At 48.8% G+C, this 26,247-nt stretch overlaps 2 long non-coding RNA genes across 4 annotated transcripts in view; one reads left to right on the plus strand and one right to left on the minus strand.

The window, feature by feature from the left end:
- LOC142015107 (uncharacterized) overlaps positions 1 to 26,247 on the plus strand; it is a 67,264-nt gene that overhangs the window by 11,787 nt on the left and 29,230 nt on the right. The window lies entirely within an intron of this gene.
- Positions 7,148 to 23,948, minus strand: LOC142014104 (uncharacterized). Its single transcript, XR_012645864.1, has 3 exons — positions 23,854 to 23,948; positions 9,349 to 9,483; positions 7,148 to 7,583 (listed from the first exon to the last, which is right to left on the minus strand). It is a non-coding gene; the product is annotated as an uncharacterized LOC142014104 (long non-coding RNA).

Raw genomic sequence — 26,247 nt, forward strand, 5'->3', positions numbered from 1 at the left:
GAGAAGACTGAAAGAACTGGGTTTGTTTAGTCTGGAGAAGAGACGACTGAGGGAGGACATGATAACAACTTTCAGGTATATAAAAGTGTGTTACAAGGAGGTGAGAGGTAAATTGTTCTGGTTAACCTCCGAGGGTAGGAGAAGAAGCAATGGGCTTACATTGCAGCAAGGAAGGTTGGATATCAGGAAAAACTTCCTGTCAGGGTGGCTAAGCACTGGAATAAATTGCCTAGGGAAGTTGTGGTATCTCCGTCATTGGAGACTTTTAAGAGCAGGTTAGGCAGACACCTGTCAGAGATGGTTCAGATGACACTTAATCCTGCCAGGCATGCACGGGACTAGATTCAAGTTTCCTTCCAGTCCTACAGTTCTATAGTTCTATGATCATTGTCTCCAGATGCTGCAATCTGGACCCTAAGGGGCAAAGCTTTTTGGCCTTTGTTCAGGTGCACAGGCTGGTGGAAAAGTCAAGAGATATTTTCCAACCCCCACCATCTTGGACTCTGTGTAGGAACCAGCATCAACCTTAGTGATTGGTCTCCTGGACTTCTAAGACAACCCCTCTCCCTAGTCACAAGCCACTCCCAAAGGGACCAAGAGGGGCAGGGCCAGCCCCCACACTGCACCAACAAGCACAGGTGGCAAACTACAGAGGGAAGCATCCTTAAAAGATTAAAATTGATTACTGTAAACTGGCATAGTTCCCTGGAGTCAGTGGAATCAATGGTGGGATACCAGTTGAGGGTCTGAGTCATTGAATCCAGAGCCATGACCAGCCTTGTGATTCACAAGGGAATTCCAACGAGGGCAGCTCATGCAATTTTATCACAGTCCATGTTAGAAGTTTTTTGTGGGACCCTCAGTGTCTTGCCCTTCTGGCTGTGGTGAGAAACTTGAAAACACAGCCCAAGTGCACCTACAGGGTCACAAACTAGACAGTAAATAAAAAGAACCAACATGTACCATTTTAAAAAAAAAGTCATATTTTTTCAGCCTATCTTGTGATTTTTGGAGGCCTGACTCTGATTTTGAAATGTTTGGGATTGGCAATAGTGAAACCCTCCAGAGTGTGAGAAGGTGCTTCTCTGTGGAGATGAGTATAAGTTGCAGGACAGTCCCTCAAGCTGCAGCCTCAAGGGAGATGCTGCTTTTAGTTGCAAACTCCTACAAACTTTTAATCACACTTAGCTACGAAATAGCACTTTCCATTTGCAACATGTGTTGTGAACATTGATGAATTAATCCTCCCAGCAGTAGGCAAGTATTGTACCTGTTTGATGGATGGGAGGTAAAGGTTAAGTGGTTAAGAACCATTCAGCATCAGAGCCAAAATTAGAATTTTAGGGCTAAATTTTCAGCCCCGATATTCGCAGCCAGGTTGCCAGAAGAGGCCCAAGGATAAGTAGTCAGCATTTCAAATTTGCTGAGCACATCCAGTGCGCACTGGTTGGCTGAACACAGCAATGCCTTTTCCATCTGCTGAGGATCTGGCCCTGACCTGGGAAGAAGAGGAAAGAGGTGGTTATGCGAGTGTGAGAGGCGGTTTCCTGGTTTATTTTCATTCTTTGAACATGAGTGGTGCGTTTGTGATGGGGTTTTACAGATTTAGAGAGAAATAAAGTAAGCTGTGTGACAACATAGACCAAAATAACCCCACGTGTTATTGCTGGCTGTAAAAAAGCAAAGGTTTCCACACCTGATATTCAAATGGATGGAGCAGATTCAGCTGTCAGTGACTTGTGCTGGGTTTACACCAGTGTAGTTGAGATCAAAAGCTGGCCTCTTCCTCCAAACTTTTCTTGTGCAGGAGAAAAAACTGCTTGGGTCACACTTCGGTTACTGAACCAAATCAAACTAAATAAAACCTCACATGGTATTTTGAGCTCCCAAAAACAAGAAGGTAGTTGTCAGGAAGAAGAAAAAAAAGAAAGAAAGGGAGTGAGAGAACAAGTGACATTTAAATAACTGAAAGCTGCTAGTGTGAGATGAAAGCAAACTTCACTAGCCTTTAATTTTCCTCAATTCTCAGCTGTACGCAGATCCAAGGAAATCAAATGAGATAATCCTAGCCTGGTAGAGCCTCCAAGAAGAGGTGAAAACCTCTGAGAGCTAGAACAACCATAAGGCAGCTAGGCCTCTGTCAAATTCCCCCTAAAGTACTTCCAAATAAAACACTTCTATTGCTCAGCTGCTCCTGCCAAATGAGCTAACAATAAAACAAGGTTTGCAAAGTTCCTATATACCAAAAAAAAAAAAAAGTCTTTTTTTTAAATGAACAAACAAAAAAATAGGCCAAGTTCCCCCTCCGACAGTAAATCAGCAGAGTTCCATTGACATCAGTGGACTTACATTGCTTTACATCAGCTGACGCTCTGGCCCTATATTATTTATACATTTCACAGGGGCAAGGGGCAGCCTCCACTCGGAGCTTTGCGACACTACAGGATACTTTTCCATATTAAAAAGGCGCTTTCCAGTGTTTTGTCTATTGCCAGCTCTTTGGTTTATTGTTGACTCGTTTGGCAGAGCCATCCCAAAAGAACAATACAGATGTTTTATTGAGAAATAACACAGGGATTCAGCTGGATTCTTTCAGTGTTCGTTTCCTTCTAATTTGGGGTAACTTTCCTTTTAATGAAGGGTGCAATCAAAACATTCGCAATGAGCCAACCTGCCTCAGGCTCAGGGCCTAGTCGACACACTGAGCCACTTTGTTTCAGAAGCCAATAAATCCTCGTCCTTGTATAGTGAAAAAGCCAAATTTCATGCACACATCCCCACACTGGGAAACTGAAAATCCCCTGCCGTCCATTTCCCATCATCCTGTGGGGTTTAATGTAGAAAAAAAACCGAACTCAGATAAATGCAATATTTTTTATAACTTCGAACAATGAATGTCCCATATCAGCTGTATTCCTTAGGTAGTCATTAAACTTTTGGACCAATGCAGAGGGAGAAAAAAATGCTGTAGGCTATGGTTTGCCTTCAACAGTGGAGTAAAGCGCTCTGGAGACATCACTAACGCTGTTCTCAGTGGTGTCAGATGGCAGAACAAGGAGCAATGGTCTGAAGTTACAGAGGAAGAGATGTAGGTTGGATATTAGGAAAAACTACTTCACCAGGAGCGTGGTGAAGCACTGGAATGCGTTACTGAGAGAGGTGGTGAAGTCTCCATCCCTTGAGGATTTTAAGTCCTGGCTTGACAAGGTCCTGGCTGGGATGACTTAGTGGGGGTTGATCCTGCTTGAAGCAGGGGGCTGGACTAGAGGAAATTCTGAGGTCCCTTCCAGCCGTAGGATTCTATGATTCTATGACTATCAACAAAAATGATTCTCCTTGAATGTGGAGCTCCGGGTTTTGTCCAGCCAAGCTAAGGAAGGAAGCGTTGAGCATTACATCGATGCACTCGCCTTACAGTTGTTAAGAATGGACAGAGCTGTTGAACTACACTCTAAAAAGCTTCAAAGAAATAACGGAAAAGATTGGGCAGAGCCTGTGGTCCCTGTAAGCTGCCCAGGAGAGATTCTGGTGCCACTAAGCTGATTAGCAGAGCACCCACTGTGGGTAGCATGAGTTTCTATTGTTGATGCACGTCAATGCAGGCTTTGGTGCACCTAAAAATTATCTTGCCCATGGATGGGAAAAAAGAGAGGGAGCACTGGACAGAGCACACAGGAACTAGAGTTACACAGTCTTAAGGCTGATTCTAGGCAGCTAACTAAAGAAATCCCAGTGTGACGGAAAACCTTGTCAGACCAGAAAATAACAGCAGGGCTAAAAAAATTACAATGAGTAAATGTATAAAATGGCTCAGAAGGAACTTGGTGGGGTTAGCCAGGAGTCTCTCAGAACAATTTTAGGGCTTGATCTCGCAAGGAGTTGAGAAATCTGGTCCTCCTAGCAGAAATACATAAGCAAATACATATCTTTAAGCATATGGGGGGGTCCCACTGAAGTCAGTCCAATTACATTCTTAAAGTTAAGTATGTGTATCATGTACATTGTGGGCACGAGACCTCAAAGGCAGAACTGACTGCACCTTTCCAAATGGCAAGAACATTTCTGCTTCCAGAATCTGCTAGCGTGCAGTGAGAGTGACCTCATTTTCTGAATAGTGTGGCATTCTTATTTATTTTTATACCTGGTGGAGACAAGGATCAGGTTTTGGTTTAAAATATCAGGGAAAATCCTAACCCCTTTGAGGTGGACAGCAAACTCTTATTCATTTCAGCAGGGCCCAGAGCTTACTCAACACTCCCTTTTCAGTGTGTGTTTCAGTGATGTGTTTTGGCATAGGTATAGTATCAGAGGGGTAGCCGTGTTAGTCTGTATCTGCAAAAACAATCAAAAGTCCTGTGGCACCTTATAGACTAACAGATTTATTGGATCATAAGCGTTTGTGGGCCGCTTTGCCATAGAGTGGAAATTCCAGAGGCAGGTATAAATATACAGGCACATAAAAAGGAGGGAGTCCCAATCAAGAGGAAAGCCAGAGCTGATGAGGTCAGTTCAGTCAGGGAGGATGTGAACCACTTCCAGCAGCTGAGCTGGAGGTGCGAACACCAAGGCTGCGTCTACACTAGCCAGCTACTTCGAAGTAGCCGGCACAACGTCAAAATAGCATGCGTCGCAGCTACATGTGTCATGTGCTATTTCGACGTTCAAATCGACGTTAAGCGGCGAGACGTCGAAATCGCTATTCCCATCAGAAGATGGGACTAGCGCCCTACTTCAATGTTGAACGTCCAAGTAGGGTGCATGTAGACAATCCGCGTCCCGCTACTTTGAAATAGCAGGGTCCGCCATGGTGGCAATCAGCTGAGGGGTTGAGATGCGCCCACCAGCCCCTGCGGGGCTCTAAGATCTCTGCGCCCAGCGGTTCTTAAAGCTGCACGGACCCAGAAACCCCGTAGCAGGAAGCTGACGGCGTGCACGCAGCAGCCATGCCACGAGGTGTCCCTGCACAGCCCAGAGGGACACCATGGCAGCCAGCCAGCCTCCCAAGCACCCCCAGAGCTCCCCGTCCAGGCCGTCCCAGGGATCCCAGGCCTCCAGCCAGCGAGGTAGGAAGCGGGGCCCCTCCTGGACTGATCCTGAGCTCCGTGACCTGCTGGGGCTCTGGGGTGAGGAGGTGGAGGTGCTGCACATCATGAGGCGCAAGCGGCAGAATGCAGAGGCGTTCGCCTGGCTGGCCAAGGGCCTGGCTGCCCGGGGTCACCCTGCCCGCACTCCTGACCATGTCAGGAGTAAGGTCAAGGAGTTGTGGCAGGGTTATGCCCAGGCCTGGGACTCAGCCAGCCGGTCTGGGGCTGCCCCCGCCACTTGCCCCTATTACCGGGAGCTCAGGGCTATCCTGGGCCCCTGGGGCACCTCCTCCCCCACAGCCACCCTTGACACCACAGCCTACGAGCCCCAGCCGGCCTCGGAGCCAGGGTCAGGTCCGGAGACCAGCCCTGCACCCCCCAGGTCTAGAGCCGGGACCCTCCACCCCAGCCACTGAGTGGTCCAGCGAGGAGGGGGAGGTTGTGCTGGACATCCCATCCCATAGCTCCAGCTGGGTGTCCACTAGATGGGCATCTCCTGATCCTGGCAGTGCACTGTCAGGTACGTACCCCACAGGGCACAGACCCCCCCGAGCATGGGGCAGGGGCACCACTTGACCGGGGGCCCCACACATCCCCACAACACCCCAGCCTGACATGGCCCGGGCACACCATGGCACAGGGCCAGTGCCACAGCCACCAGTGCCCAGCAGCACCTCCACCCATGGACAGTGCCGTGCCCCACCCCCAGTGGGAGGGGAGAAGGGCGGACCACTAAAAGGGGCCACCCACAGGATCACTGCATGCACCAATGGGGGATGGATGGGGGGGGACACAGGCCCTTGGGGGCATGGGGGTGGGCCACAGGTCAAGGCTGGGTACTCGCGGACTTCCTTCCCCCTTTCCCCCTATTTCTGCAGCCACACCATCCATGGTCCCAGACAGCCCTCTGAGACCACCGGAACACCAATGCCCGGGGTCACTGCCTGCCCCGGGAGAGGCCCACCCCCACTGGGGCCACTGCCGCACTACATATGACCCCGAGGTGGCTGCGGCCCTCCGGCGCCAGGCGGACCTCATGGAGCGGAGGCTCCAATTTGAGGAGCAGGAGGCCGCCTGGCGCCGGGAGGCCTGGCGGGAGTTTATGGCCACCTTCAATCGGGTGGCCGATACCTTTGAGGAGCTGGTGGCCCGTCTGCCCCCCCCCGATGTCCGCCGTGCTGCCCTCCCCGCCACCCCGCCTGCTGATGTCCCACCTGCTGCCCCGCCTGCTGTCCCGTCTGCTGCCCCGCCTGCTGTCCCGTCTGCCACCCCACCCACCAGCTCCTCAGGGCAGGAGCCACCTGGGGCCGAGGACCCACCTCGGCCATACCTCCCTGTCCTCCCGGCCCCCAGCCGGCCTCGCCGGGGACCCTGGCTGAGAGGGGGACCAGCCAGCCAAATGCAGCGGGGCTCGCGCCCTTCCACCCCTGCCCCAGAATGATGGACCGATGTGTGGCCTGCCCACGTCTCCCCCCCGTACATAGTTGTCCCCACCCTGTATATAGTTATTTATAGTTGAGCCCCCTGTACATAGTTTATTAGAGATGTCCCCACTTGTATATAGTTATTATTTTCATTGACTCTGTTTTATTTGCTAATATTATATGCCGAAAAGAGGCAACATTTTTGTTCCTGTAAATAATGATAGTTTTATTTTTCCAAAAACCTGTGTCCCATGTGCTTTTGGTGAGGGTGGGGTGTGGGTGCTGGAGTGGGGTGCAGGGATGGCCGGGGGGTCACTCACTGGGCCCCCTGGTCAAAGTACTCCCTTAGGGCCTCCCGGACCCGGACCCCATCCTGGTGGGCCTGGTAGCTTGGGGCGGCGGCTGGCTGGGGGTAGGCTGTTGTGGCCTCCTGTTCCCAGCCCTGCACAAAGGCCTCCCCCTTGCTTTCCACCAGGTTGTGGAGTGTGCAGCAGGCCCCCACAACCTGGGGGATGTTTGGGAGGCCCAGGTCTAGGCGTGCCAGGAGGCAACGCCAGCGGCCTTTCAGGCACCCGAAGGCTCACTCGACCACTTGTCGGGCATGGTTGAGTCGGGTGTTGTAGTGCTCCTGGCTATCAGTGAGGTGACCTGTATAGGGCCGCATAAGCCAGGGCTTGAGGGGGTATGCCACATCCCTCACAAGGCAGAGGGGTACGGTGGTGGTATCCCCCAGAGGGATCTCCCTCTGGGCGATATAGGTCCCCGTCTGCAGTCGGCGGCATAGTCCCGAATTCTGGAAAATGCGGGCGTCGTGGGTAGAGCTGGACCAGCCCACATAGATGTCCTGGAAGCGGCCACGGCTGTCAACCATGGCCTGCAGGACCACAGAGTGGTAGCCCTTCCTGTTGATGTAGCGGCCACCACTGTGTTCTGGGGCGCGGATAGGGATGTGGGTCCCATCAAGGGCTCCAAAGCAGTTGGGGAATCCCATGGTGGCGAATCCCTTGATGGCCGCATCCAGGTCCCCAACTCGGACAACCCTCTTCAGCAGCAGGGCATTGAGTGCACGCACCGCCTGTGGGGAGGGAACATGGGTGCCTGTGAGGGTTTGCAGAGTGTGACACCACCCCCCGGCCCCCGTCACCCAGGCCCCCCTCCTAAGGCCCCCCTCCCTAGGCCCCCCTCCCCAGGGGGTTCAGCCCCAGGCCTTCTTACCACCATGAGGACAGCCCTGACTGTGGCCTTTCCTACTCCAAACTGCTGTCCCACAGAGCGGTAGCTGTCTGGAGTGGCCAGCTTCCAGACAGCTATTGTGACCCTCTTCTCGATGGTGAAGGCGTGCCGCATTCGAGTGTCGTGGTGCCTGAGTGCGGGGGTGAGCCACTGGCAGAGCTCCATGAAGGTCTGCCAGCTCATGCGGAAGTTCCGCAGCCACTGGTCATCATTCAGTTCCCTCATAACCAGGTGCTCCCACCACTTGGTGCTGGAGGGGTAGCTCCAGAGTCGGCAGGGCACCCGGCGGGGGTGGGGGAGAAGGGCCCAATGGTCGGGGGCATCTCCTGGTGCTCCTAGGGAGGGCTCCCATTCCAGAAGCTGCTGGGTGGCTGCCCAGGCAGCACCTAGAAGGGCGCCTGCTCCGTGGGAGGTGGCTTGTAGGGCTTCCAGCTGCTGCTGGACGTCCATGTCTGTGGGCTGGAGGTCTGCGAGGCTTGTATCACCAACACAGGGCTGCTTGTGTGGTGCAGGCTGAGTGTGTTTGGGAGGGGACCTTTAAGGGAGCGGCTTGCAGCTGCCCCGGAAGGGCTAGTGTGCCCTGTGACCTGGTCCGCTCGCTTTCCTGGCCCCTTATTTCAAAAAAGGGGGCTTGTGTGCGTGGATGCTCCGCGTTTCCTTCCGGGGCAGCTCTTTTCGATGTTCCCCGGCACTACTTCAACATTGAACGTTGACGTTGCCAGCCCTGGAGGACATGTAGATGATAATCATCGAAGTAGCCTATTTCGATGTTCTTACTTCGAAATAGACTACTTCGACATAGTGTCCTAGTGTAGACATAGCCCAAGAGAGGAGAAACTGCATTTGTAGCTGGCCAGCCATTCCCAGTCTTTGTTCAGTCCTAAACTGATGGTATCAAATTTGCAAATGAATTGTAGTGCTGCAGTTTTTCTGTGCAGTGTGTTTAAAGCTGCTGCTGAGTTTCCAGGGAGATAGAAATGTTCTCCTACAGGCTTTTGCATGTTACCATTCCTGATATCTGATTTATGTCCATTGACTCTTTTACGTAGAGTCTGTCCAGTTTGGTTAATGTATAGGCAGATGGGCATTGCTGGCACATGATGGCATATGTTACACTAGCAGATGTGCAGGTGAATGAGCCTCTGATGGTGTGACCTAACCCCACTTATGATTAACCACATGCTCCAATAAATCTGTTAGTCTTGTTACAAATTCCTCATCAGTTCCTGAGGGGTTTCTGAGCTTCTGGGCTGCTCCTTGTGTGCCTCAGAGACTCACAGAGGTCCCTTTGGTGCCCTGGGTCTTCCTGAAGGCAAGTGTCTCCCTTTACTGAGCCATTTTCATCACAGGCCAATCCCAGATGGAGGTGGAGTAGCTTCCTCTCCACCAGTCTCAAACTACTCTGGTTTTGCCCCAGTTGGTCAGCCCTGTAGGGGAAATGGTGGCGGGTGTACAGTCCAACCCACTGCCCTGGACTCCGGCCCAGACACCCTAGGGAAGGAGGGAGATGGTGGGGATTTTGCCCCTGCTCCACAGCAGCACCCTTTCCCTGGGCCTCTTCACCCACCACTTCCCTCTGGTATCTTCCCCCCACCACCCCCCGGTACCTTATTGCTGGTGTTGCTCTGCCTTGCTCTGTTCTGTTCTGTTCAGCTCTCAAACCTCCAGCCTTCTTCTCTCTGAGCGTCACTCCACACCCTCTTCTGCTGCTTGGGGAAGCCTTTTATAGAGAGCCTGGAGGCCTTAAATGGACACAGATGCTTGGTTACATCCTGTTGCTGGCTGACTCCTGATGAGCCCCAGCTGCCTGTCCAGTCTGCAGGACTTCACCCTCTGTGAACTTAGGAAGGGAACAAAAAAGTGTTCCTCCGGCACCCAAACTGTTCACCCTCCATCAGGCACCTGTCAGCTGCACTCTGTGATCTGCCACAGTCCATAAGGTGCCAAAGGACTTCTCGTTGGACAGTATAGCTCTATGCATCCCTGACTCATCCTGTGGAACCCAACTTAGACGTTTAAAATGAGATGTGTTAAAGTCAGCATTTTCCACTGCTGGAGCAGAAACGGTAGTATTTATCCCAGCAGAGCCTTGGGTTATGTTGGGCAGAACTGGAAAGTAATGGTGATGTTTTGTGGGGGTGGAGTGAGGTTTAAGTGCATGTTCCTAAAGATTGTGGACTTAAAAATCACAAGAGCAAGATGTCCAATTAGAGCCCATGGCTGGCCTTTGAGAGAAGAACATATTTCTTGTTTCTGAAAAGCCAAATGCCTCAACTGGGATCGGAGCATCATTGTACTGGGTACTAGAGAAATGCCATAATACCAGCCTTGCAGGGCTTACCATGTAAGACCGTGCTTTTCAACCTGTGGTCCCTGGACTTCTGGGGTCCACAAACTACGACAAGGATTTCCAGAGTGGGCAGCCAACTCCACCCATTTGTAGTAGGCCACAAACGAAAAAAGGATGTAAACCTCATATCTAAAGGAAACCCTGGACACCCCCCAGCGAGAAGATGGTGAAGGTTCAGCACCCAACTGTTGATCAGTATCTTCATGGGCCCCACCAATGAGCAGTAGAGGGGAGATGCTGCAGGGAGGGGATGGGGCAGGGAGGGGAAGAGGCAGAGAGGGCACGGTGCTTGGGGTGGAGCACCCATGCAGAAAACTGAAAGTTGGTACCTGTGCTTGAAATGCAGGCTTGGAATTCTGAGCAGAGAAACAGCCTCTTGCTACTTTGTCCTGAGAAACAGGGGTTTGTAAACAAACAGGATTGCACCAAAGCTACGTCTATCGTCAATTTCTCCTCCTGATAGCGGTCACCTTCAAGCCCCCCTAACGTTGGCTAATCATTTGGGCCACTGGTGGCTGGAAAAGTATCCAATTTCCAAGGAGAAAAATAGGGAATTGATGTTCCTATTGAGCAATGTGGAACAAATAATGTAGATGTTCACAGAAATCTAAGATGGCCAAAGGATTTAAAACAGGGGCTGGAGGCATCACAAAAATAATTTCAAAAATTAGACCTAAAACAAGAGTTGGAGACTTCGCAAAAGAAATTAAAGCACTTCCTGGAAGCTTCCTTGTAAGGACTGAGAAATTATTTCCAGTTGGAGACAAAATCTTTGTTGGTGCACCAACTACAAAGTGTCAGGACAGATTTAGAAGTCCATGTAAAACATTCCCAAATTGGGCTCACAAAATAGATTCAACAGGTGACCAGCAACCTGGGGGTAATAGACCAGAGAGTTCTGCAGGACATAGGGGAACCCAGGAAAAATTTGGAACTTGTTAATAGAGATGAGCTGAAACCTTAAGAAGAACTTCAAAGTGTTGAGGAGCACAGTAGAGGGCAGCCACCTAGGTGAGTACCTGAGCAAGCCAGACGACTAGAGTGAGACAGGACATTTACAACACTTTTCACCTCAGCTACAGCTCCCATACACCCAAAAGGAAAGGGCAAATTCCCCCAGTTCAAATAATGCAAAATCCCATTACCTTTGAGGAAAACAACCCTCCAGAAGCATATTTAGCTCAGTGCAACATCACTGACCAAACGAAGGTTGGGAGCAGAGGGGGATGGACACAGTGGATTTATAGTAGCCGACCTGAGTGGCTCAACTCTGATCATGACGCTGAACAAAACAAAGAGACTGAATCATCCACATCTGTTACAAACCACTGATGCGCTGTGCGGAACCTGCCACCTGAGTTGGCCGGGTCACAGCTAATAACTAGGAGCGGGAGAGAAGAGCAGTTGCATCTTGGGAGCACAGCGGCTAGCAGCAATGGGATTCCTTGCGCTCCCAGGGCCGTGGTTCCCGGCTTTGCCTGAGCATGCTCAGTGCAGGACGTGGAGGGGGCAAAAGCGACTTTATGCTTTGTCTGTGGCTCCATGGTACATGGGCCAGCCCCAAAGCAACTCTAACTCGTGCCCAGCTGCCTTTGACCCCAAATGTACCTTCTGAAAGCTGGGAAAAGCCAAACCATAGATGTTCCAACCACAGTCTTGACAGCTGGTGAAAGCCAAAGTATAGATTTTCTGGCCACATCCTCTTCCCCCTTGCCCACACCCTCTATACTGGAGCCGTAAGGAGGTGGCAGTACAGAGCCAGTACACAAGCTTTTTACCACCAGCGGATTTTCTCCGTACAGCAGCAGTTCCCTAGATGGACAGATCTGCTGGGTTTCTTGCCCCTTTGTGTCCTCTGAGCTGTGAAAAGGAGGCCTGACAGAATGGAGAGAATGCAAAGAGTTTCTGGATTCGCATGACTACTTGAGCCAACCTCTGCAAAGGGATCATTACCCAGCCTGCAGCAGAGCTGGATGGGTGCAGAGAAGAATGCCAGCTGCCATCTCTGTAAGACCAGCACTGCATCTATGCTCCCTGGGCACATGCCTCCAGGAACTCCTCCTGGGGTGCTGCTCCTCCAGCTCACCTCTCAGGAAGGAGGTTGGTTATATGGTGCCAGCTAGCTCTGCCTCTGTAAGAATTCTGGTCAAAATAAAAGCACCACAAGCCGCTTTTGATGGACAGTGGCAGAGTTATTGTGGATTTACACAGATCTCACTGAGGTTTGGTCACTGTGACTCTGCCCCAGGAACCAGGTTATATCAGCTTCTGGAAGGAGGACTGGCAAACCCAACAACAGCGTTCATTGGCCATCTGTGAATAACATTAGCAAATGCTGTCAAGCACCTTCTGTTTGTCCAAAGATCCACATGTTACACAGTGTGCACATGATTTTCCTCCAGACCTTAGCTAGGTATTTCTGTCCCCATAGTTTTGCACCTGGTACCCTGTGAGCATCTCTTAAGGTCATCTAAACAACCAAGTACTGAAACCACAATTGGGTATTCAGACATACAAAATGCATCCACATAAGCACTCAGCTACTGCAGGTAAACTCATCGTGTCTGCCCAAGGTGGAACATCAGGACTCACTGGAATCATCCTCAGACCACTTACTACACAAAGATCCAGCTTTTTCCGCAACACAAGTAACTTCCTCCACAGCTTCTGCTATATTTACAGCTTCCCTCAGAACACCATCCTTGCCTCCATGGATGTCATTTCCCTCTAGGCCAACATCTCCCACCATCACAGCATGGCTGTCTGCCTCAAATATTGACAACACAATGGACACCCCTCAGCCCAAACATACCGCCAAACTCATCCGTTTCATCCTCGTCCTTGGCAAGTTTCCATTCCACAACAAACACTTTGTCCAAACCCTGGAAACAGCCATGGGCACTAGGGGCTCCCAAAGTGGCCAACTTCTTCATGAGTCATTGTGAAGAAGAATTTCTGGACAAATACCAATGCGATACCTCAGTTGTATTCGCATCTCCTGGACAGAAAACAAATTCCCTTATACATTTCTACCACAGCTTCAACAACCACCTCCGGTCTATTCAACTCTTTCTGGAACACATCCACAGTACCATCAACTTCTTGTAACCAAAACTAGCTTCACCAATGGCACCTGATAAACAACCATATACAAGAAGCCATGAATCACTGCCCTTGCTGTCTGGACCCAGTAACCATCCCAAACACAGGACGAATATGCTCAGAGGGGAGTCCCAGATGTACACCTTCCCCTACTTAAAATCACCTTCACAAAACTAGGACACTCCATCAGAGAAGTAGATTGCATCATGGAATGGGCCACCCAGATACCCCAGGAGAACCTGCTCCAGTACAAGTGAGTCTGTGCTCATGAAAGCTCATGCTCAAAACTTTTCTGTTAGTCTATAAGGTGCCACAGGACCCTTCGTTGTTGCTCCAGTACAGAAACACACCTCCCTCTGATGGCACACCCCTGTTTGTCACCTTCCCCTCCACTCTGGAAACTATGCAGGCCTGGGCAGTGGGTAGGATAGGCAGGGGAAAGCTGTATCTTCACGGATTAGCATGGCCCTGCCCACACTCCACTCTCAGACCCCTTCCTGCCTGCTGCTCCCTTTTGTGGCTGAGTGGATTGGGCAGGCAGATGGGGGCCATGGTGCCCACAAGACCCCCTACTTGGGAATCACCCCATGCTGTCCATCCTCTGGCTCTCGGTGCATTGGGAATTCCCTGCCCCCTAAGTGCTCTGGAACTGAGGGCACCCCAGTCATGCTGCCCACCTGCCCAGCACTGGGGATGCTCTGGCCATACTGCCTGCCCAGCACAAGAGTTGAGGGCACTGTGGCCCTCTTCGCCCTCCTGCCCCAGCCAATCATGGAGGTGCTCCAGCTGCCCCACTTGCCTGGCATACTGGGGCCAGCAACCACAGTGGGTTGTGCGCTGGCTCCAGGGGATGCAAAGGAGCAGAAGCAGAAGGGCGTAGGGGGAAGGCCTGGAAGCTGGCCTCCACCCACCACCCATGGATACACGTCTTAAAACAACTGCAATCCATACTTGATGGGGCTCCCATGTGCAAGAACTCCTTCCTGAACTTCCACTTCTGACCTTCCAGTGGCCCCCCCACCCCACCCCAACCTCTCCAAGCTCACCAACACAAGCAAGCTCCCCACAGACCAGAACACACCAGCGCAAAGCAGCACTGCACCTGGCCAGAAGAAGAGAGGCAAACCCCTAGCCATGTCTCCACTGCTACAGTGATCAGCATGCCCACAAATCTCCTTTCAAGATCCATGGATCCGACACGCCCCACCACAGGTGCTGTACATCATCCAATGCAGTAAATGTCCAAATTAACTATGCACGTGAAACCAGACCTTCCCTACGCTCACGAACGCCCGCACCTAGGGAAATGCTAAAGCACAAAACAGCCGCACCTGTGGGTGAGCACTCTGTGCCTGGCCTATCAGTCCCTATCCTCACCAGGCACCTGCTCAACACTTTCATAAGACCAACCTGGGGGCTTAAATGCGTTACTTTGTTAGACACCAAAAAGCATGGATTGGACAAAGACTTGGGATTTATGGCTTATTACAGCAATCTGTAACCCACGAACCCCCTCTTTTTGTCCTAGGGCTGCAGAGGTGTTAGCTGGCCATTCCTCCCTCTCAAAGGCTGTGTCTACACTTGCATTCATCTTTCAAAAGAGGTATGCAAATGAGGTAAATTGAAAATACAAATGAGGTACAAATTTGCATATCTGACACCTCACTTGCATATTCTTATTTCAAAAGAGCTTCTTTCGAAAGAAGAAAACCAGTGTAGACACTGCTCTTTTGAAAGTAAACCCCACCTTCGACAGAATCCTTCTTCCCTTTTTTTTATGGGAAGAAGGATTCTTTTGAAGATGGGGTTTACTTTCAAAAGAGCAGTGTCTACACTGGTTTTCTTCTTTCGAAAGAAGCTCTTTTGAAATAAGAATATGCAAGTGAGGTGTCAGATATGCAAATTTGTACTCCATGTGCATTTTCAGTTTACCTCATTTGCATACCTCTTTCGAAAGAGGAATGTAAATGTGGACATAGCCAAAATGTGCTAGCCACTTAGACCGCGTCTACATGTGCCCCAAACTTCGAAATGGCCACGCAAATGGCCATTTCGAAGTTTACTAATGAAGCACTGAAATGCATATTCAGCTCTTCATTAGCATGCGGGCGGCAGCGGCGCTTCGAAATTGACGCGGCTCGCTGCGCGCTGGCGCGTCCAGACGGGGCTCCTTTTCGAAAGGACCCTGCCTACTTCGAAGTCCCCTTATTCCCATCAGCTCATTGGAATAAGGGGACTTCAAAGTAGGCGGGGTCCTTTCGAAAAGGAGCCCCATCTGGACGAGACACGCGGCGGCAATCCGCGGCAATTTCGAAGCGCCTCTGCCGCCCGCATGCTAATGAAGAGCTGAATATGCATTTCAGCGCTTCATTAGTAAACTTCAAAATGGCCATTTGCATGGCCATTTCGAAGTTTGGGGCACGTGTAGACGTAGCCTTAGAGTGAGAAATTTTTTCCACCTTTCATTCAGCTGTGGCCCAAGGAGTTCCGCTGCTGGTCGTGTCTACACTATATGCTTACTTTGGTACAGCTGCATCACTCAGGATTAAAAAAAAATGCACCTTCTATCCCCACTGGATGGGGAACCAGGGTGTTCGCCCTCCTGACCCCACCTAGAGCACACCACCCAGGACAGATGGAGGGTCTGGGGTGCCTCACAGTGGCCCAGGCTCTTTGAGTGTGTTTTACCACTGCCTGTCTCTGATTTCTGGCTTGGTCAGGGGGCAGAGTCTTGGAGATAAGAGAAGGAACAGGGGCAGGTCTGCAGAAAGGAGCTGGGTCTACAGCCAGCCCAGCAGGGCCTGGCTGATGAGCAGTGGACTCTATAGAAAATTGCAGCGTGGAGCCCTGAAGGTGTGGGGCGCAAGGCAACCACCTTCCCCTAAGGCTGGGTCTGGCTGGGCCTTCTAGTGGAGAAGGGCTAAAGCCTACCTTGTCCCCACTCCATCCCCACCAGGAAGAAACCGGTGCTGCCGGCAGGGGCTGCATTTCATGGTGGTAGAGCTGATAAACCAAGCCACAAAGGGCAGCCACTGCCGGCACTGCTCTGTGCCTGCCTGAGACTTTTAATGTGGGGAGGCAAGGTGTCCCCCTGCCTCCAGAATCACACCCTATTAAAAGGTGGGCAGGCATAGCTCTCACACTGGTCAAAATGCAGGGAAGGCATAGCCCACCTGTCCCCTGGTTCTGGGGCCCCTCACAGAGATGGACAACTAAGCCAACGGGAGGGCTGTCTCCAGTCTCCCATTGATGTAGGCCATCTTCACCAAAGCACAGGTGCATCAATGCAGCGTTTAGAGTGCAGACCTGCTCCCGGATCAGAAGACAAGCTCTGTGTGGCTCAGAAGCTTGTCTCTCTCAGCCGCAGAAGTCAGGCCAATAAAAATTACTACCTCAGCCACCTCCTCTCCTGAACTCTGTGAGGCTCTCGCATGTTAAGTGAATGACATACAGCAAAGGGCAGTAGAGTGATGGATCATACACCAGCCAACCCTTTTGTCTAGCTCCAGTTTTCTTTGTCATGTCATCACACATTAAAGTTTGTAGCTTACCGGCATAAAATGAGCACCACTAAAGGAGATGCTTGCTGAGCTACTGCAATCTCACCAAAAATAGTACCATTAAAAAATCAGGTGTGTTTTAAGTCTTGTTCCTATAACTCACAGCTGCGTTGCAAAGAGTATTTTTGTCTTGTGGAAACAGTTTGAATGGGGGGCGAGGGGAAATCATAAGCCAGAAGAGAATGAATGCTGGAGAAAGGGCGATGCTAAAATAACGTCCCTTTGATAATGCTGGAAAACAAGCGGCTTGCCAGTCGGAATTCATTCGGTATTCGGTGTCATAAACACACTTCCGGGTGCAGGCATGTGGTTATAATGAGCACTGTATAAAAATGACACTGTCATTGTGGAAGAAGACAAACACAAGCGACGTCGTTCAAAGGATAAGCTCCTCCATGCTCCCTAGACTGGCTCAAAATGTACACAAAAGGAGGCACAGGGGAAAAAAAGATTATTAGCCTTCTGGGTTATCCCAGCTAACAGGCATCTGAAGTGATCTGAGCTGACATTTGTGATAGCACCCCACCTGCCTTTTAATGGAGACCTGAACTGAGCCAGAGGTGAGGCAGATAAATGATTGAAGATAGAAATGTTTTCTCTGAGCACAAGCTCCCACATGCTCGATTTTCTTTTTCTCCATGAAGAACTGGGGGTGGGGGTAGGGAGAATGAGAAGTGGTTAACTAATAAACATCTGTTTTCCTTTATTCATGTGTCCTTGCAGCCACAGAGTGTGTTTACTAATTTGGATTTCCTATTAAAAACAAAGGTGGGCATTTCTTTTCCTAAGCATGCGTGGGATAGGATCTCCCTCATGTTACCATTGTTTCACCCCATCATAATTACCTGGCCTACATGTCATGTCCTGTGCAGTTTCCTTCTGTCCTTAGCTTTCCATGTGGCTTGACATGTCTTTAATGTAGACAATCGGACCTTGTCTAACCTGAAGCGCAAATGCTGTTTGGAGAGACTGAGTCTTTTTAGAACATTACAGATGTTTTTCATGGCATTCCCACTGTGTTGACTGTTAATTATACATGTAAACAGGATCAATGGTAATTACACACTAAATACAAATATTATTTGATGCAAATACAGGCTGATTGCACGCTGACATTACTGACTGCTGAAAACAGCTGATACTAGGCCAAATTCTGTGCTGACTTCAACCCTATGTAATTCTTTTCACTCCTTTTGGGTTGTGCAGGGCTCAAGTCTGAGCACAAGTTGTCCAATAGCTAGTTCTTTTTTTTTTTTAAGTATTTTCTGGAAAGCAGCATTTTACTTTGTGCCTGAAGATTCTGAGCTGATATTTTGGACCAAGTTGCAAAAGCGGACAGCAATTTGTGGGGAATGAATCACAAAATCATAGAATACTAGGACTGGAAGGGACCTTGAGAGCTCATCGTGTCCAGCCCCTGCTCTCATGGCAGGACCAAGTACTGTCTAGACCATCCCTGATAGACATCTATCTAACCAGTTCTTAAATATCTCCAGAAATGGAGATTCCACAACCTCCCTAGGCAATTTATTCCAGTGTTTGACCACCCTGAGAGTTAGCAACTTTTTCCTAATGTCCAACCTAAACTTCCCTTGCTGCAGTTTAAGCCCATTGCTTCTTGTTCTATCCTCAGAGGCCAAGAAGAACAAGTTTTCTCCCTCTTCCTTCTGACACCTTTTTAGATACCTGAAAACCACTATCATGTCCCCCCTTAATGATCTGAGGCAGTAGAGACTCTTTCTTCTGTTCTTTCCATAGAATTACTGTTCACCTGTTTGTCCCTTCAGTGAGTGGCTTCTCTTTTGACCAGCGCTGATGACTCCAGTAGGATGCAAGTATGAGTAACTGTTCACCATTGTGAGCCGGGGGGGGGGGGGCAGTGTGGCTCACACCTAGGGGATGGGCTGAACTCCTGATTTGAAGGCCTCGTTACTGAAAATCCACAGGTATCAGTTTGTTTCCAATTTACTGCTTTTGTTACACGAAGGTACTGTTAACTCAGGCAGCTGAAGAGAGCCTTACAACTGTGGTACCATGGAAGGCAAGTGAGCTAGGGGAGGTGTAACTCAGGGTTTTGAGTTCAATCCTTGAAGGGGGCCATCTAGGGATGTGAGGCAAATAGGTCTAAAAAAACATCTGTCAGGTATGGTGATTGGTTCTGCTGTGAATGGAGGGGACTGAACTCAATGACCTCACAAAGTCCAGTCCATTTCTGTGCAAATTTAGGTTACTAGGAAAGAGACTGAAATCCAGAACATCTATGGTGGCATTCTCTGAAATGCTTCCAGTTCCACGCGCAGGGCCAGACAGACAGGCAGAACTTCAGAGTCTCAATGCGTGGATGAGACGATGGTGTAGGGAAGAGGGGTTTAGATTTATTAGGAACTGGGGACACTTTTGGGGTAGGGGGAGCCTATACAGGAATGATGGGCTCCACCTAAATCAAGGTGGATCCAGACTGCTGGCATTAAACATGAAAAAGGTCGTAGAGCAGTTTTTAAACTAAGAGGTGGGGGAAAGCCGATTGGTGCGGGGGAGCACCTGGATCGGACGGAGACTTCTCTTACACGAGGCTCCATAGATAGGGATTCCCTAGAAGTTAGTCAGATAGGGAACGTGGGAAATAATATATGGGCAAGATCAGATGTGAAACAATCGCATATAAAAAAATCCAACGCGTCTGTGAAAGGCGGACATATAAATAGTGGTAGTTTTTTAACGTGCTTTTACACAAATGCCAGGAGTCTGTCTAATAAGATGGGTGAACTGGAGTACCTCATATCAAAGGAGGAAGTTGACATAATAGGCATCTCAGAAACATGGTGGAATGAGGACAATCAGTGGGACACTATCATACCGGGATATAAATTATATCGGAAAGACAGAACAGGTCGCGCGGGTGGCGGAGTGGTACTATATGTGAAGGATAATATAGAATCAAATGAAGCAAAAATCCTAAAGGAATCAAAATGTTCCATAGAATCATTATGGATAACAATTCATTCCTCTAATATGAATATGGCATTAGGAATATATTACCGACCACCTAACCAGGACAGTGATAGTGATGCTGAAATGTTAAGGGAGATTAGAGAGGCTACCAAAATAAAAAACACAGTAATAATAGGAGATTTCAATTATCACCATATTGATTGGGTGCATGTCACCTCAGGACGGGAGTCAGAGATTAAATTTCTTGAGGCAAATTAGTAGAAACACTAGTAAAGAATAAAATTGCAAGGCACGTAGAAGAGCACGAATTGTTGGGCAAAAGTCAGCATGGTTTCTGCAGAGGGAAGTCGTGTCTAACTAATCTATTAGAATTCTTTGAAGGGGTTAATAAACATGCGGACAAGGGGCACCCAGTGGACATAATATACCTAGATTTCCAGAAAGCCTTTGACACGGTCCCACACCAAAGGCTTTTATGTAAATTAGGTGGTCATGGGATAGGAGGAAAGATCCTTTCATGGATCGGGAATTGGTTAAAAGACAGAAAACAAAGGGTGGGAATAAATGGTAAATTTTCACAATGGAGGAGGGTAACTAGTGGTGTTCCCCAGGGGTCAGTCCTGGGACCGAACCTGTTCAACTTGTTCATCAATGATCTAGAAAATGAGGTAAGCAGTGAGGTGGCAAAGTTTGCAGATGACACCAAGTTGTTCAGGACAGTCAAAACCAAAACAGATTGTGAAGAACTACAAAAAGATCTCAGCAAACTGAGTGATTGGGCAGCAAAATGGCAAATGAAATTTAATGTGGGTAAGTGTAAGGTAATGCATGTTGGAAAAAATAACCCAAATTACACATACTACATGATGGGGTCAAATTTAGCTACGACAGATCAGGAAAGGGATCTTGGAGTTATAGTGGATAGTTCTCTGAAGACATCCACGCAGTGTGCAGCGGCAGTTAGTAAGGCAAATAGGATGTTAGGAATTATTAAAAAAGGGATCGATAATAAGACAAAAGATATCATACTTCCCCTATATAAAACTATGGTATGCCCACATCTTGAGTACTGCGTGCAGATGTGGTCTCCTCACCTCAAAAAAGATATATTGGCATTAGAAAAGGTTCAGAAAAGGGCGACTAAGATGATTAGGGGCTTGGAACGGGTCCCATATGGGGAGAGGCTAGAGAGACTGGGACTTTTCAGTCTGGAAAAGAGGCGATTGAGGGGTGATATGATAAAGGTATATAAAATCATGAATGGTGTGGAGAAAGTGAATATAGAAAAATTATTTACCTTTTCCCATAATACAAGAACTAGGGGACACCAAATGAAATTGATGGGTAGTAGGTTCAAAACTAATAAAAGGAAATTTTTCTTCACACAGCGCACAGTCAACCTGTGGAACTCCTTGCCCAAGGAGGCTGTGAAGGCCAGGACTCTATTAGGGTTTAAAAAAGAGCTTGATAAATTTTTGCAGGTTAGGTCCATAAATGGCTATTAGCCAGGGATAAAGTATGATGCCCCTAGCCTTCAGAACAAGGGCAGGAGATGGATGGCAGGAGATAAATCACTTGATCATTGTCTTCTGTTCTCCTTCTCTGGGGCACCTGGCATTGGCCACCGTCGGCAGATGGGATGCTGGGCTGGATGGACCTTTGGTCTGACCCAGTATGGCCATTCTTATGTTCTTATGTTCTTATAGGTATATCTGGTTTCTCTAGTAGCCAGGGCCTTAACCTGTTTATAGACCTACATCAATACCCCAATTACACAGTGCATTACAGACAGGATGAGGCATGAGGCTTCATGAAAGGGATGCAAAGGAAGGGAAATTATCAGAGTATAAGGGGCAGTACTTGACTAGAAAACCACTATGCTGTACGTGATTGCACAGAAGCTGTCGCTTGCTGCAGCAGCATTGATAGATGCCCCTCCAGAAGTTTGGATGAGCTCCCAAAGCCTGGAAGATTATCCTAGCTGGACACAAACCTGTGGCTCCTAGGCTTGTGGGACTGCCCCTGAAGCACAGGGGGCGTTTTGGAACTCACTGTGGTTTAGAAACACTGATGACAAACCAGGCATCACAGCATGGAACGCTCACATCCCGATTTCACTCAAGCACAGAGACATTTCCAGCCTGGTGCAAAGCCCAGTGAAGTGGACAAAAATCTTTCCACTGACTTGGGTGAATTTGCAGATCAGGCCTCTCATGAGTCTCCCAAGGTAAGAGGGCTATTCAAAGAGCAGGGTCTGGAATGGAATCCAGAATTCCAGCCCCCTGCCCCCTTTTTAAAGCCTGTATCACTTAAAGGTTTGGGGAGTTTACTTGCAAAGCCTTTTAGAAGCAGAAATGAGTAAACATGAGTGAAAAGTTAAACAAAGGAAATACATTTGTGCTTGTACTGTGTTCAAGTTTATGCAAACAATCCATTTCTAAAGCTGTCGCTGACACGCTTGGCACATGCTAACTCCCAAGCCTCTAAGTCACGTTGGAAGCTGAAATCACGACTCTTTCTTTTAGGCACTTTGGGCTAAATTCTTTTCTCAGGGCCACAAGTGTCCAGTTGGAGTAACTCCATCAAAGCCAATGAAATTACTCCAGCATAACTAATTTAACATGGAGTAACTAAGTGCACCACACGGATTTTTCTGCCTGGGGTGACTGCTGACGATTGAATTATAAACTTGGTCCAATTGAATACGGAAATTATTTGAAGCCATAGCAACAGGAAACAAGCGGGACACGTGGGGAGTAGGATTTTCCGACTGATCAGGAGGAATACCGGACAGCCCTACTGTAAGCATGGGATATTATACACAAATCAATGAGGGTAAAATCCTGCTTTTAGATTATACTGGAGAGCAAGACCTAGATACACCCCTTCTCGTACCACATGAAGAGTGCAGGATGCTGGCACCAGCTGCTGGGGCACGGATCAGAGTGTTTTGTTCTGCGTCTTTTATTTTTACTTTTCTGTAAAATTTGATAGCAGCGCTGAAGCATTTTCTTGCTCTCATATCACAGCAGGAGTCGCAGGGGGCGAGATACAGAGGTACAGCACTCCAGAGGGAGCACAGGGAGATTTCAGCTCAGACAGGGACGCGACTCCCACACAACCTGATCCCAGATCCATAGAACAAGGTGGGGCAGCTGCCCCAGGCCTTGCACTTTTCAGGGCCCCATGGTGGCCACACAAGCCATCCTACAGTTGGGAGGAAGGATTACCTGGAGCAGGGCACAAGCACCAGAGGCTGCAGCAGCCACCCAGGTTGCCTCTCCCTGGCCTTCCCTCTGCCCCACTTGGCCAGTAGCAGCTTTCTCGACTCTGACGCTTCCTCCCAGCCTGCTGAGTCATACTTCTTCATAGGCGGCTGAGAGGCCTGTGCTCCCAGCCACATGCAGAGCAGTGGGGCTCAGCAGGCCATAGACTATGTGGAGATATATCTATCTCATAGAGCTGGAAGGGACCTTCAGAGGTAATTGAGTCCAGTGCCCTGCACTCCCAGCAGGGCCTATCACCATCCCTGCCAAGTTTTTGCTTTAAATTTATTTGCCCCGTATCCCTAAATGGCCCCCTCAAGGATTGAGCTCCCAACCCTGGGTTTAGCAGGCCAATGTTCAAACCACTGAGCTATCCCTCTGCATGGTGAGCTAGAGTGGGGGGGCTGGGGGCAGGCAACCCCCTGTGGCTGTGGCTGCTGCTGGTCCCTTGCCCCAGGTAATCCTGGCCCATGCTATTTAGGGAGGGTCCAGGAGTCAGGGCGGGGGAAGAGCAAGCAAGGAGTGGGGCATGTGGCAGGAGGGATGCCTGGGTCCCTGCACCTCGGAGAGTGGGGTGGGGCTGCCCTGCTCCCCACCTCCCTCAGCGCAGCCCTGGCTTCTACATCTCTTGATAGGCATGGCCTGCTAGCACAGAGAATGGGAGTAGGGAGTAGAGAGAGAGAGAGAACAATTCCTGAGGCCATAGTCAGAAATAAACAGCCAAGCCCTCCACTGGCATAAATGAGCCAAAGTCTTTTGAGGTCAGTAGAGTTATGGCCATTTACAGCAGCAGAGAATTGGCTCCACAGTCTTTTTAAGTGGATTCCACAATCACCTTCCTAAAAATACCCCAGCATTGTAATCCAGAATGAAAACACTCACATTTACAACCTAGGAGCGATGGTGGCAACCCAGCAAAGCGGCTTGTGATACAACACAGCACCGTTGCGAACCACGTCTTTCTTTCACACTTCTGCTGCCCTCCATTCAGCTATCCGATAGAGCACGTAAACAGCTGATCCACCTGGAGGAGAGCCTAAGAAGTTAACATGTCGCTTTGAGATGGTTACTGGTAATTGCAGGTCCTTTCAAATGTAATTGCCTTCGAGTTGGAACTGCTGTGTGCAGCGCTGGTGCTCACCACTCTATTTTAAGGTCTAGAATGGTGGATGTGCTGCATTTCAGCACCCACCCATTTTTCATCTCCTCGATCATACCACGAGTGATTATAAAACCCGCCCCAGCAAACCACAGTCTGCAAGGCGAGCCAAATGGTTGAAAACTGGCATATACAGTTTCAAGCAAAGCCGCTTGAAGGTTAACGACAGAGCATGTTAATGATTATCAAATAGACAAGGAAAGCCACAAAAGCGCTTGGAACACAGAACTGCAAGAGCCCCTTGAAATAAGTGGTGGCTAACCTTGTTCAGAATAAGACTTCTCTTCAAAGAAATGAGACTGTTGCATGTCATAAATATGTTCACGTCGTTTTAATTCAGCATCTGTCTTAGGGGAAGAATGCACAGCTTGCCTGTTACTTACATGTAATAAAACCTGCATTGTTTACTGTGAACCACTTATAGGATAGTGGTAAAAAATAAGCCTTGTACCACATTTAGTGCCTGTTCGTGCAAACATATGGCCAGTATTTATGTTATACTAACACCTAAAGACTCTAGATGAGATGAAAACCTCATTCCGTGGGACATGGCACAAAATAATAAGATGCTCTCTGCCCCACAAAGCATCCAAGCAGTCAAAGGTGGGATGAGAGGGTGACTTCCAAGGTCATGCAGCAGAGCCTGTTATAGAAGCTAGTCTCTTTTAGCCAAGTACCCATGTCACAGGGCCATTAAACCTCTCACATGTGGGTAACTTTAAACATGTGGGAAGTCTCATTGAAAATAACAAGCCTCATCTGTGCAACGTTATGCATCTATGCAAATATTTGTGGAATTGGTGCTTTAGTTTGACCATTTTAAATGATGGACATCCACACAAGAAAGACACAAGCATAAGAGATCTGTTCTCTGCTTGCTTGTGTATGTGAAAATGGCTGATTTTTTAAGAAATATATTTGGCAAACTATGCAAGCTCTACAGTAATACAACTGTTCTTAATTGAAAATTGTTCCATGGCTGACATAATATTTATCTAATCTATTGTAACTGTGAATCTATTAGACTAGTATCCGTACCTGTATGTTGACTCTTTGTGTTAGAACTTGTATTTTAAAAATAAAATCAGTCTCACTATGTCATTGATTCGAAGACAAGCCAAGCATAAGGCAGCCAGTTCAAATGAGACCAAAATTAGAAAATTATTGTTTCCATTAAACATATAGATGAAAATGTAAAAAATTTCCACACATCAGAATTTTTCTCATCTTTGTTGAAAAACCAAAAATCAGTGGATTAAAATTTGTGTTTGTTTTTGGCAGCTGAAAACCACTTTGACAGAAAATGTTGCACCAACTTTATTGAAAGTATTGATCCTGCAAACATTTGCCCAGTGTCTACACGTGCCCCTTCCTTTCGAAAGGGGCATGTTAATGAGCGGGTTCAAAAGATGCTAATGAGGTGCTGCAATGAATATGCAGCGCCTCATTAGCATAATGGCGGCCACAGTGATTCCAAAGTGTGGCTTTTCGAATCGCGCGCCGCCCATGGAGACGAGACCTTCTGAAAGGAACCCCCCAGTTTTCGAAAGCCCTTCTTCCTATCTGGTGATCTTTGCAGCGCCTCATTAGCATCTTTTGAACCTGCTCATTAACATGCCCCTTTCGAAAGGAAGGAGCACATGTAGACCCAGCCTTGGATTCTGTCTACACTGATACTTTTGCCCTTAAAACATCTGTCCCTCAAGGGTGTGAAAAACCACATCCCAGAACGACAAACTTCCTACTAACAGGTGCTGGTTTGAACAGCACTCTATCAGCTTCGCTAACCTCAAGTGTCTGAAAATGATCAGATAGGTTCCAGAAGATCAGAAGATTTAAAAAATAACAAATTTGGAGGAGGTATTTTCTTTGTGTGCTTTTGGGCCCTTAGACCAGAGGTTGGCAACCTGCAGCTCCAGAGCCACACGTGGCTCTTTAAGGAGCCACTTGCAGCTCTGAGTGCTGCCGCGGCTTAAGCAAAATAAATAAATAAATGCAGCTAAACTGAATTGTTTAAGCAGCGGCAGACTCTGGAGTGGCTGTGCAGTCAGCCATGGCGGGGAGCAAGGCAAGGGGCACCAGAGGAGAAAGAAGACAGAGCAGGAAGCTGCCCACTG

Source organism: Carettochelys insculpta, chromosome 6 (assembly GCF_033958435.1).
Source record: "Carettochelys insculpta isolate YL-2023 chromosome 6, ASM3395843v1, whole genome shotgun sequence".
Taxonomy (NCBI): Eukaryota; Metazoa; Chordata; order Testudines; family Carettochelyidae; genus Carettochelys; species Carettochelys insculpta.